The sequence below is a fragment of the Chiloscyllium plagiosum genome, chromosome 45 (assembly GCF_004010195.1).
Source record: "Chiloscyllium plagiosum isolate BGI_BamShark_2017 chromosome 45, ASM401019v2, whole genome shotgun sequence".
Lineage (NCBI taxonomy): Eukaryota > Metazoa > Chordata > Chondrichthyes > Orectolobiformes > Hemiscylliidae > Chiloscyllium > Chiloscyllium plagiosum.
Genome location: NC_057754.1, coordinates 4014663 through 4025377, shown reverse-complemented (window position 1 = coordinate 4025377; position 10715 = coordinate 4014663). Strand labels below are relative to the sequence as shown.

At 49.0% G+C, this 10715-nt stretch overlaps 1 protein-coding gene across 4 annotated transcripts in view; it reads right to left on the bottom strand.

Moving 5' to 3' along the window:
• zmp:0000001168 (signal-induced proliferation-associated 1-like protein 2) overlaps positions 1-5904 on the bottom strand; it is a 91073-nt gene extending 85169 nt beyond the window's left edge. For 2 of the 4 annotated variants that reach the window (XM_043682665.1, XM_043682666.1), the window contains exon 1: positions 5620-5901. The gene's annotated coding sequence lies outside the window, so the exon portion shown is untranslated. Of the gene's footprint in view, positions 1-5619 lie in introns of all 4 variants that reach the window. The other 2 variants (XM_043682667.1, XM_043682663.1) reach the window with 2 other exon arrangements.
• Between the last annotated feature and the right edge of the window lie 4811 nt (positions 5905-10715).

Here is a 10715-nt window from a genome sequence, read left to right as displayed (position 1 = left end):
ACAGAGCACGAGGGGGTTTGAGAAACAATGAGGGAGATGGAGACAGTAGAGCAGTTAGAGCAAGAATGGAAGGCAGACAGGGCAAGAGTGAGAGGCACAAAGAGAGGGAGAGACTGACTGCACAATTGAGTGAAAGAACTATCTGACAGGGGAGTGAATAAGGGACAAACTGATGGGAGTTAAGAAGAGCCATAGAAATAGCTCCCTAGTCTGTTTATCTTTCCTATTGTACAAGATGTTCAGTGTCCAGCCAACCAGAGGATGAAAGAAGATTGCAGTCTTGTTTCCTGACTGCTCCTCTCCCATTTCTCTCTCCCTACCCCCCCCCCCCCCCCCACCCCCCTCTCTATCCCTCCCTCTCTATGTCAACCTGTCCATTTGTTCGATTCACACACAACGTCAGACAGGAAACGGTGCTGAGAGATCTCAAGGACAGATGCTTGTCCTCTGCCCCCTCCCTCCCTCCTCCTAGTGACAAAGTCATATCACTGGCTGTGTTCTCATAGATTAGCCTGGGGACCACATTGTGCAGAGGATTATGGGATGGTCAAGTCCCTCCGCGAATTATAATCATAATAAAGGAGGGGGAAGGAGACGGAGTGCTTTTTGGAATTATGTGCTTGAGGAGTTAATCGGAAGCATTCATTTTTATTTCTGCATACGTTCTTTCCAAAATTAAACTGCTCAAGCATTCAGCTGGATAATAAATTATTAATCTGCTCAGATATCAACCTATAAACAATTACATAGAGAGAGGAGCGAATCCAGAATAGTTCTTATTTCAGAGCAGATTTAGTACAACCAGACTAGCCATATAAATGCTGTGGCTACAAAGAAGGCCAGAAGCTAAGAATCCTACAGTGAATAACTCACCTCCCTACTCCTCAGAGTCATCCACCACTTACAAGGTCAGAAGTCACACGACACCAGGCTATCGTCCTAAACGTTCATTTGAAATCACAAGCTTTTGGAGCACAGCCCCTTCGTCGGGTGAAGTTGGGCTCAAGTCAGGTGTGTGATGGAATACTCCTCACTTGCCTGAAATCGTGCAGCCCCACCAATGCTTGAGAAGCTCAACACCATCCAGACTAATGTTGACCGCTTAATTGGCACCACATGCACAAAAGTCTTCCCTCTCCACCAGCAGCAGTGGGTGCCATCTACAAATGCACTCCAGCAACTTGTCAAGGCTACTCAGACAGCACTTTCCAAACCCAAAAGCACTTCCATCTAGAAGAACAAAGGCAACAGATACATGGGAACACCACCTCCTGCAGAGTTCCTTGCCACACCATCCTGACATGGTTAAAAATCACAACACCAGGTTATAGTCCAACAGGTTTAATTGGAATCACACTAGCTTTCGGAGCGACGCTCCTTCATCAGATGATTCCTGATGAAGGAGCGTCGCTCCGAAACTAGTGTGCTCCCAATTAAACCTGTTGGACGATAACCTGGTGTTGTGTGATTTTTAACTTTGTACACCCCAGTCCAACACCGGTATCTCCGAATCATCCTGACATGGAAATATATTGCTGTTGCTTCAGTGCTGCTGCTGGGTCAAAATCCAGGAATTCCCTCCTTAACTGCATGGATTACCTACACCAAATGGACTGCAACAGTTCAAGGAGGCGGCTCACCTTCCCAAGGGCAATTAGGGATGGGCAATAATTGCTGGCCCAACCAGTGACAAACACATCCACCAGAAGAAAGTGTTCAAAATTAATAAGGAGGAAATGATAAAAGGAAATAAATAAATGCTGACCAATGCAGAGGACACCGATTTAAGGAAATTGGCAAATATCGCAACAACATGCATTCTGATCATGCATCTTCACCACAGTAAACTGCCCCCAAGGCTCTATGCAGCAGGGTTTGACAGACACAGTGGTTTGCTTGGGTGGGGGCAGATGGGAGAGTGATGGGAATCAGGAATGAGCAAAAGTTTGGAAGCTAAGGAGCACACAGAACTCAGAAAATGCAGAGGCCAGATGACATTACAGAGTAGGGTGAGTTGCGGAGGCTGAAGGGGTGTAGGGGCTGGACAGGTGTCGGGGCAGGAGGAAGTGACAGAGATAGGGAGGGGGTGGAGGAGGTTACAAAGATAGGGAGGGATGTAGGGATCAGAGGAGGTTATGGAGATAGGCAGAAGGTGAGGGCCATCAAAGTATTTGTTACTGGAGGTAGGAACAATGAAGATGTTTCTGGAATGAGAGCCAAGGTAGATCAAGAGGCACAAATGGAAGAGGCTGAGCAAGACATGCTGCAGGTTGGGAACTAGGAAACAAGGTGGAATGAGCTGAGTGAAGTGTATCACATTAGGAGCAGCCAAAAGACTGCCCAAACTTCAGGCTGACTCTCAACCAGCACAGATTGGTCACAAGGCCAAACTTTGGATGAGATAAGCAGTAACCACAAAGGGCTTTGACGGACCATGACAGGGGCTGGTGAGTTCATGTCTCGTTCTGATAGCCTTGTTGTGGAGAACAAAGATGGTGACATGTCAAGAATTGGAAAACCCCAAACTCCGATGGTAGTGAAGTTCAGGGCCATTCCTGCTGGCAGAATAGGAAATGCCACAGAAGGATCCCTGTGATATCAGCAATTTGGTAACTATGGATAGGCCAGAGCCACATCAGCTTGTCGTGTCGCCATGCCAACTGATGGGAGAAGAATTCATCAAGAGTATTGTACCAGTGACCAGGCAGCCCAACATTGGGCTTCACGTCAGTCTTGGAGGGCCTGCAAATACGGCTGAAGAGCATCCTGCTCACCCGCCTGCATCCCCAGCTGAAGCCATGGAGAGGTGCCAGAATCTCACAAAAGCGTGGACAACTTGTCTGACTATACTGACATTTCAGATTGTCCTGCATTTGTCTAAAGACAGCCTGGTATGTAAATAGAAAAAGATGATTGCACTTTTCAAGAGCCAACTCCCTACATTTTGCAATGTCTTTTGCTGTACAAGGTCAGGCCATTGTAAGGGGAGAACAAATAGAAAAAAATTCTTTCGTTTTCAATGTACTTAACACATCACTGTTTTAATTTGTTTCTTTTCCTTACGTGGAGTGCTTGTAGGGAAAAAGCAGGTCCTCTTGAAGCCCCACTTAACTAGAGTTTCTGAGCTGTCCCTCTGTGAAATGACTTATCTCAACATTATTGTGTAAAGCAACTTCATAACATCCCAGAGCACTTTGCTGCCAAGAACCACTTTTTGAAATGTTGCTACCATCATCATGTTGGAAACTCAGCAGTCATTTTGTACATAGCAAGCTCCCACAAACAGCAAGGTGATAAAGACACAGATCATCCAGTGATGCTGGCTGAAGCATAAATATCAGACCCAGGACTCTGGCAAGAACAACCACTCTAGCCCCTTCAACTCACCTCAAAATACTGGCTTCTTTGACATGGGAGGACAGATAGGGATCTCAGTTTAATATCTCATCCCAAACAGCGCATCTTTGATAGTGCGGCACTCCCTCAGCGCTGACCCTCCGACAGTGCGGCACTCCCTCAGCGCTGACCCTCCCACAGTGCGGCACTCCCTCAGCACTGACCATCCAACAGTGCTGCATTCTCCTAGCACTGACCCTTCGACTATCCATCAGTCTCTCAGCGCTGACCTTCCAACAGTGTGGTGCTCCTTCAGTGCTGACCCTCCGACAGTGCATAGTGACCCTCCGACAGTGCGATGCTCTGACAATGCATAGTGACCCTCCGACAGTGTGACGCTCCTTCAGCGCTGACCCTCTGACAGTGTGGCACTTCCACAGCGATCACTCAGCACTGACCTGCTGACAGTGCACAGTGACCCTCCAACAGTGCGGTGCTCCCACGGTGGTCCCTCAGCGCTGACCCTCCAACAGTACACAGTGACCCTCCAACAATGCGGCGCTCCCTCAGTACTGACCCTCCAGTAGTGTTGCGCTTCCTCAGCATTGATCCTCCGACAATGTGGCACTGCCATGGCATGCCCTCAGCACTGACCATCTGATTGTGCGGCAGTCCCTCAACACTGACCCTCCAACAGTGTGGTGCTCCCTCAGAGCTGACCCTCCAACAGTGCACAGTGACTCTCCGACAGTGTGGCACTCCCTCAGCTTTGACTGTCCGACTGTGTGGCTCTCCCTCAGCACTGACTCTTCGATGGTGCGGCACTCCCTCAGCGCTGACTCTGCGATGGTGTGCCCTCCCTCAACACTCACCCTCTGACGGTGTGGCACTCGCCCTCCGTCAATGCGGCGCTCCCTCAGCGCTGACCCTCCGACACTGCACAGTGACCCTCTGACAGTGTGGCGCTCCCTCAGCGCTGACTCTCCCAACAATACGGTGCTCCCTCAGTGTTCACCCTCCAACGGTGCAGCGCTCACCCTCCGACAGTGTGGCGCTCCCTCAGCACTGAGCCTCTGACAGTGCGGTGCTCCCTCACAGTGCAGTGGTCCCTCAGTAGTACCAGCTGGGATGGTCAGCTTGGAACATGACCACAGTGGGAGCAGCACTTGAACATACAAAATTGTCGTAATTACAGAGAATGAGAGAGGGGGAGAGAGCGCACCTTATCCAATCACAAACACAAGCTATGTGACAATACATAGAGAATAGCCCACAGGATGCCAAACAGCCCCCTTCTGCACTGTAATAACTCTGCACAGCTATAGACAAAACCCCTGTGTGAGACTCACAAACAGGGGATCTTAAACATTCTTTCCTAAACAGATTCAAATCATCCTCATAACATTTGTTATTAAAAAGTCGGACTGACTGCTTCTGGTTGGCACTTTGAGAGATCAGGACAGCTGTAAACTTTGCAATTTTTCGTCGGCAAAGAAATATTAATCCCAGCTGCACTTTGGCTGCAGTCGGCGCCTTTAAGAGCTGCAGTATCGTTTTAGCTTCGGGGCGAGTGAGGAGGTTGGGGGGGGTGGGGGGTGTGGAAGTGGAGGAAAACAAACACCATCAAATCGCCACCGATTCCGCGGTAATTAGACAAGGGTGGACAGAGAGATTGGAGCGAGAGGGACAATGCACCAATAGAAGATGGTTGGACTGGATTTTACCCTCTGGGTTTCGAAGGCAAATTCTGTTTCATGAAGCGAGCGGAAATCTCGCAGTAAAACCCCAGAAACTGACATCCCTCAGATGTCATGTCAGTTTCATATTGTGAAACCCTTCACAAAATATATATAAAAAGGCAGATCGCGTTACACAATTATTGATTAAAATACACACACACTCAAATTCCCAGGTGACAAAAGAATTAAATCCCTCTGTACGGTACCGCATTTAAAAACCTTCGATCCACCCAAGGAAAATCCCAACCTCAAATAACTGACTTTGTATCAAAAGCAAATATTTGGTGGTTGCCGAAGACAGAGGAGTTATATTCTGGGGAGGTGGAGGGTCCTGATAAGTCAGGCAGTGACACATTGAACGCGCACAGACAACACAACATAGCCAGAAACAAAATGACCCAGATTAAAAGCGATACATTTCCAACACATGGTTACATTTCATTCCCCGTCGTGTCGTCTCGTCTTCGTCTTCGTCTTCCTCTTCCTCCTCCTCTCCCTCTCCCTCTCCCTCTCCTCAGAGGGACATGTTAGTCCTCTTCCTTACCTTACTGTTTCATGCAGCCCGGTTTCAGATGTTACCAGATGCTGTTCTGTCTGTGTGTATGTTCTCTCTCTCTCTCTCATACACACTGCCTGCTTCTGCTCCAGGGCCCATACACAGGCCATGTGACACTTCGCCTCAATTAAAGCTACTGCGTCCACGTTCTCAACATTGTGATCTCGGGTCTGACTTTCCTCTCAGATACACACACACACTCTCTCTCTCTCTCTCTCTTCACCGAGGAGAGGTCACCGACTTGAAACTTCTTCCACAGATGCTGCTGCACCTGCTGAGAATTTCCAGCGTTAACTCTTTATTTGAATGCACTCGTTTCCTATCTGACCCTCTGTCACTCCCTCTCAGCCTCTTCCTCTCCCTCCTACTGACTGTTTCCCTCCCTGCTTCTCAATTTCTCTTTTACTCTGTCTTTCTCATCTGTCTGTCTCTCTCTTCCATCTGTTTCTTCCCACCATCTGTCTTTCTCTCTCAGTCGCTGTGTCTCACTTGTCCGTCTCATTGTTTCTTTCTCCAACGGTCTGGCTTTGGCTCGTCCCCTCTCCCTTTCTATCGTCCCCTATCTAGCTTTGTCTCCAACAATATGTCATTCTCATCTGTCCCCCCCCCCCCCCCCCCCCCCCCCCCCCCCCCCCCCCCCCCCCCTCCTCTTATCCTGCCTCTCTCACTGTTCCTATCTACAACTGTGTCCCTTCCTCTTTGTTTATTTGTTCAGAGTCATACAGTCATGCAGCACAGAAACAGACCCTTTGGTCCAGCTAGTCCATGTTTCCAAACTAAACTAGTCCCACTTAGATTCCCTACAGTGTGGAAACATGCCCTTTGGCCCAACAAGTCCACACCGACCCTCCGAAGAGTAACCCACCCAGACCTATTCCCCTCTGACTAATGTACCTAACACTACGGGCAATTTAGCACGGCCAGTTGACCTAACCTGCACGTCTTTGGTCTGTGGGAGGAAACCGGAGCACCCAGAGGAAACCCACGCAGACATAGGGAGAACGTGCAAACTCCACACAGGCATTTACCCAAGCCGGGAATTGAACCCGGGTCCCTGGCATTGTGAGGCAGCAGTGCTAACCACTGAGCCACCATGCTGCACTTATCTGCATTTGGCCCATATCCCTCCAAACCTTTCCTATTCATGTACTTATCCAAATGTCATTTAAGTATTGTAACTGTGCCCACACCCAACAATTCCTCTGGCAGCTCATTAAATTGAATTGAATTTATTGTCTCGTGTACCGAGGCACAGTGAAAAGCTTTGTCTTGCGAGCAATACAGGCAGATCACAGAGTTAAGTAGCATAGATAGTAAATAATAGGGAAACAGCAGCAAAAACAAAAACACAGGTACAGGTGAATGTTCAGAGTTTGTGAGTCCATTCAGTATTCTAACAACAGTAGGGTAGAATTCCACACACGAACCACATCCTATGTAAAAAAAAGCCTCTCATGCCTTTATAAAACTGTCTCCTCTCACCTTAAAATTATGCTCCCTAGTACTGAACTCCCCCACCTTGAGGCATTGCTGCCTCATAGTTCCAGGAACCCAAGTTTGATTCCAACCTCGGGTGACTGTCATATTGCACATTCTCCCTGTATATGTGTGGAGTTTCCTCCCACAGTCCAAAGGTGTGCAGGTTAGGGTGGATTGACCATGCTGAATTACCCATAGTGTACAGGGATGTGCAGGTTAGAGTGGATTGGCCATGCTAAATTACCCCATAGTGTACAGGAATGTGCAGATTAGAGTGGATTGGCCATGCTAAATTACCCCATAGTGTACAGGGATGTGCAGGTTAGGGTGGATTGGCCATGCTAAATTACCCCATAGTGTACAAGGATGTACAGGTTAGGGTGGATCGGCCATGCTAAGTTACTCCATAGTGTACAGGGATGTACAGGTTAGGGTGTGTTAGCCATGGGAAATTTAGGGTTATAGGGTAGTGGGGGATGGGTCTGGCTGGATGCTCTTCACAGATTCGGGGTGGACTTGGTGGGCAAATGGCCTGCTTCCACACTGTAGGGAATCTGTAGGGAATCACCTTATCCATGCCCCTCATGATTTTATAAACTTCCATCAGGTCACCCCACAACCTCCGATGCTCTAGTGATAAAAATCCCAGCCTATCCATCCTGCTTTTATAGCTCAAACCCTCCATTCCTGGCAACATCCTGGTAAATCTTTTCTGAACCCTCTTCAATTTAATAAGATTCTTCCTATAACATGGAGACCAACACACAGTACTTCAGAAGAGGCATCACTAATGTCCTGTAGGATCTCAACATGACACCCCAACTCGATGGTCTGAGCAAAATCTTTTACCTTCCAATCTATCTCAACCTCTGCAGTGGTGCCTCTCTCTCTCTTTCCTGTCAGTTTCTGTGTGCCCTTCTCTTTCACTGTCTCTGTCCACCTATCTCCATCATTTTCTCTTTCCTAAACCTCCCTCATCCTTTCTGCCTCTCTCCTTTCCTCTTGTCCACTCTGTCTCTCTTCACCTTTCTTGTTCACATTGCACTTTCTCGTCATCCCCTGCGGCAGATTTGGAAATACAAACTGCTGGACAAGCCAGAAACTGATCAGAATTTCCACCTTCCCCCCCCAAATCAGTTCACCAAGCAAGCTAGAGATGTCGACGTGGGAACTGGAGCAGGTACCTGGTGACAACAGGGAAGAGGACCCCCACATTGTGCACGACCAAATAGCATCTCAGGGCACGACTCACAGCACCAGCCCCTCACCCATGGACATTGGTGTCTGGCATTTGCCAGCCGTTATGGACATCTCTCTGATCCATACAAACAAGGGTCCATAGTAGGTGGTTTGCGCTTTCTCTGTCATTCAATAGATCCCAGCTGATCTGATTTTAACTTCATCTCTGCCTACCTTTTCCCGACAATCTTTCATCCACTTCCAGAATATTTCATTTCCAGGAAACTTCAAATCTAATGCTGATCTCGTTCTTCGTGCACGTTCTCTGCAGCTGTAACTGTGTACTCCTCGCTCTGTTCTGTCACCCTGTGATCTTTGAATGGTGTGATCTGCCTGTACTGCATACAAAACAAAACTTTTCACTGGACTTAGGTCCATGCGACAATAATAAATCAAATTTAGGAAGCAAAGACTTGCATGGACTTCCTAAGAGCAACCATTGAAAGGTTGCAGTGTGACCCTAAGCAAGCTGCACCTCAAAGCTGCAGGTAGCACTCACTACCTGCATGCTAACACTAGCCCTGCCCTGTCTTGTCAGTTAGCACATTGGCACTTCTGTTAGATCCAAAGGCTGGGAGTCATGCCATATTAACATGCTCCTTCATACAAACAGACAGGGCTACTTGTTCTGCTTATCAGTAGGAATCAGTCAATGGCAAGGGGGGAACATCTTGGTGAAAGGCACATCACCAAGACATCAGTTACCATCTGCAACATATGCCAGGTGCCTACACCTCAGACGCACTGTGCATGCATTCGACCAAATGGCCATGTCTGAAAGTGAGCGGGGGCTAGTCCTCAGTCTAGTCAGAGGTGGAAGGGGGTCTGTCTGTCAGAGGGTGGTCCTGGTACCATCATTCAGGGGCACAATCCACATACAGACCAGAGTCAATAAACTGTGGAGCTGGAAAAAGCACGGCAGATCAAGCAGCATCACAGGAGCTGGGGAAGGGGGTGTGTGGTCAATATTTTAGGTTGGGACCTTTCATCCCATTAACTCCCCTGCTCCTCTGATGCTGCGTGACTTGCTGTGGCTGTTTCCAGCTCCACAATTTATTGAGTCTGACTTTCCAGCATCTGCAGTCCTCACTAATCACCAACAAACAGCTTGGATCATATAGAATCATAGAATTCTCTATTCCTGATGAAGGGCTTTTGCCCGAAACGTTGATTTTCATGCTCCTCCGGTGCTGCCTGACCTGCTGTGCTTTTCCAGCACCACTCTAATCTAGACTCTGGTTTCCAGCATCTGCAGTCCTTGTTTTTACCTAAAATCATACGATCCCTGCAGTGTGGAAGCAGGCCATTTCGACCATCAAGTCTACACCAGACACGGTCCTGTCCTCCTTAGTCCAAGAACTCCCCACCTACGTTCGGGACACAACCCACGCCCTCCACCTCCTCCATGATTTTCGCTTGCTCGGCCCCCAACGCCTTATCTTCACCATGGACATCCAGTCCCTGTACACCTCCATCCCCCATCACGAAGGACTCAAAGCCCTCCGCTTCTTTCTTTCCTGCCATACCAACCAGTACCCTTCCACTGACACCTTCCTTCAACTGACTGAACTGGTCCTCACCCTGAACAACTTCTCTTTCCAATCCTCCCACTTCCTCCAAACCAAAGGAGTAGCCATGGGCACCCACATGGGCCCCAGCTATGCCTGCCTCTTCGTAACCCTCCTTCGACTGACTGAACTGGCCCTCACCCTGAACAACTTCTCTTTCCAATCCTCCCACTTCCTCCAAACCAAAGGAGTAGCCATGGGCACCCACATGGGCCCCAGCTATGCCTGCCTCTTCGTAACCCTCCTTCGACTGACTGAACTGGCCCTCACCCTGAACAACTTCTCTTTCCAATCCTCCCACTTCCTCCAAACCAAAGGAGTAGCCATGGGCACCCGCATGGGCCCCAGCTATGCCTGCCTCTTCGTAACCCTCCTTCGACTGACTGAACTGGCCCTCACCCTGAACAACTTCTCTTTCCAATCCTCCCACTTCCTCCAAACCAAAGGAGTAGCCATGGGCACCCGCATGGGCCCCAGCTATGCCTGCCTCTTCGTAACCCTCCTTCGACTGACTGAACTGGCCCTCACCCTGAACAACTTCTCTTTCCAATCCTCCCACTTCCTCCAAACCAAAGGAGTAGCCATGGGCACCCGCATGGGCCCCAGCTATGCCTGCCTCTTCGTAACCCTCCTTCGACTGACTGAACTGGCCCTCACCCTGAACAACTTCTCTTTCCAATCCTCCCACTTCCTCCAAACCAAAGGAGTAGCCATGGGCACCCGCATGGGCCCCAGCTATGCCTGCCTCTTCGTAACCCTCCTTCGACTGACTGAACTGGCCCTCACCCTGAACAACTT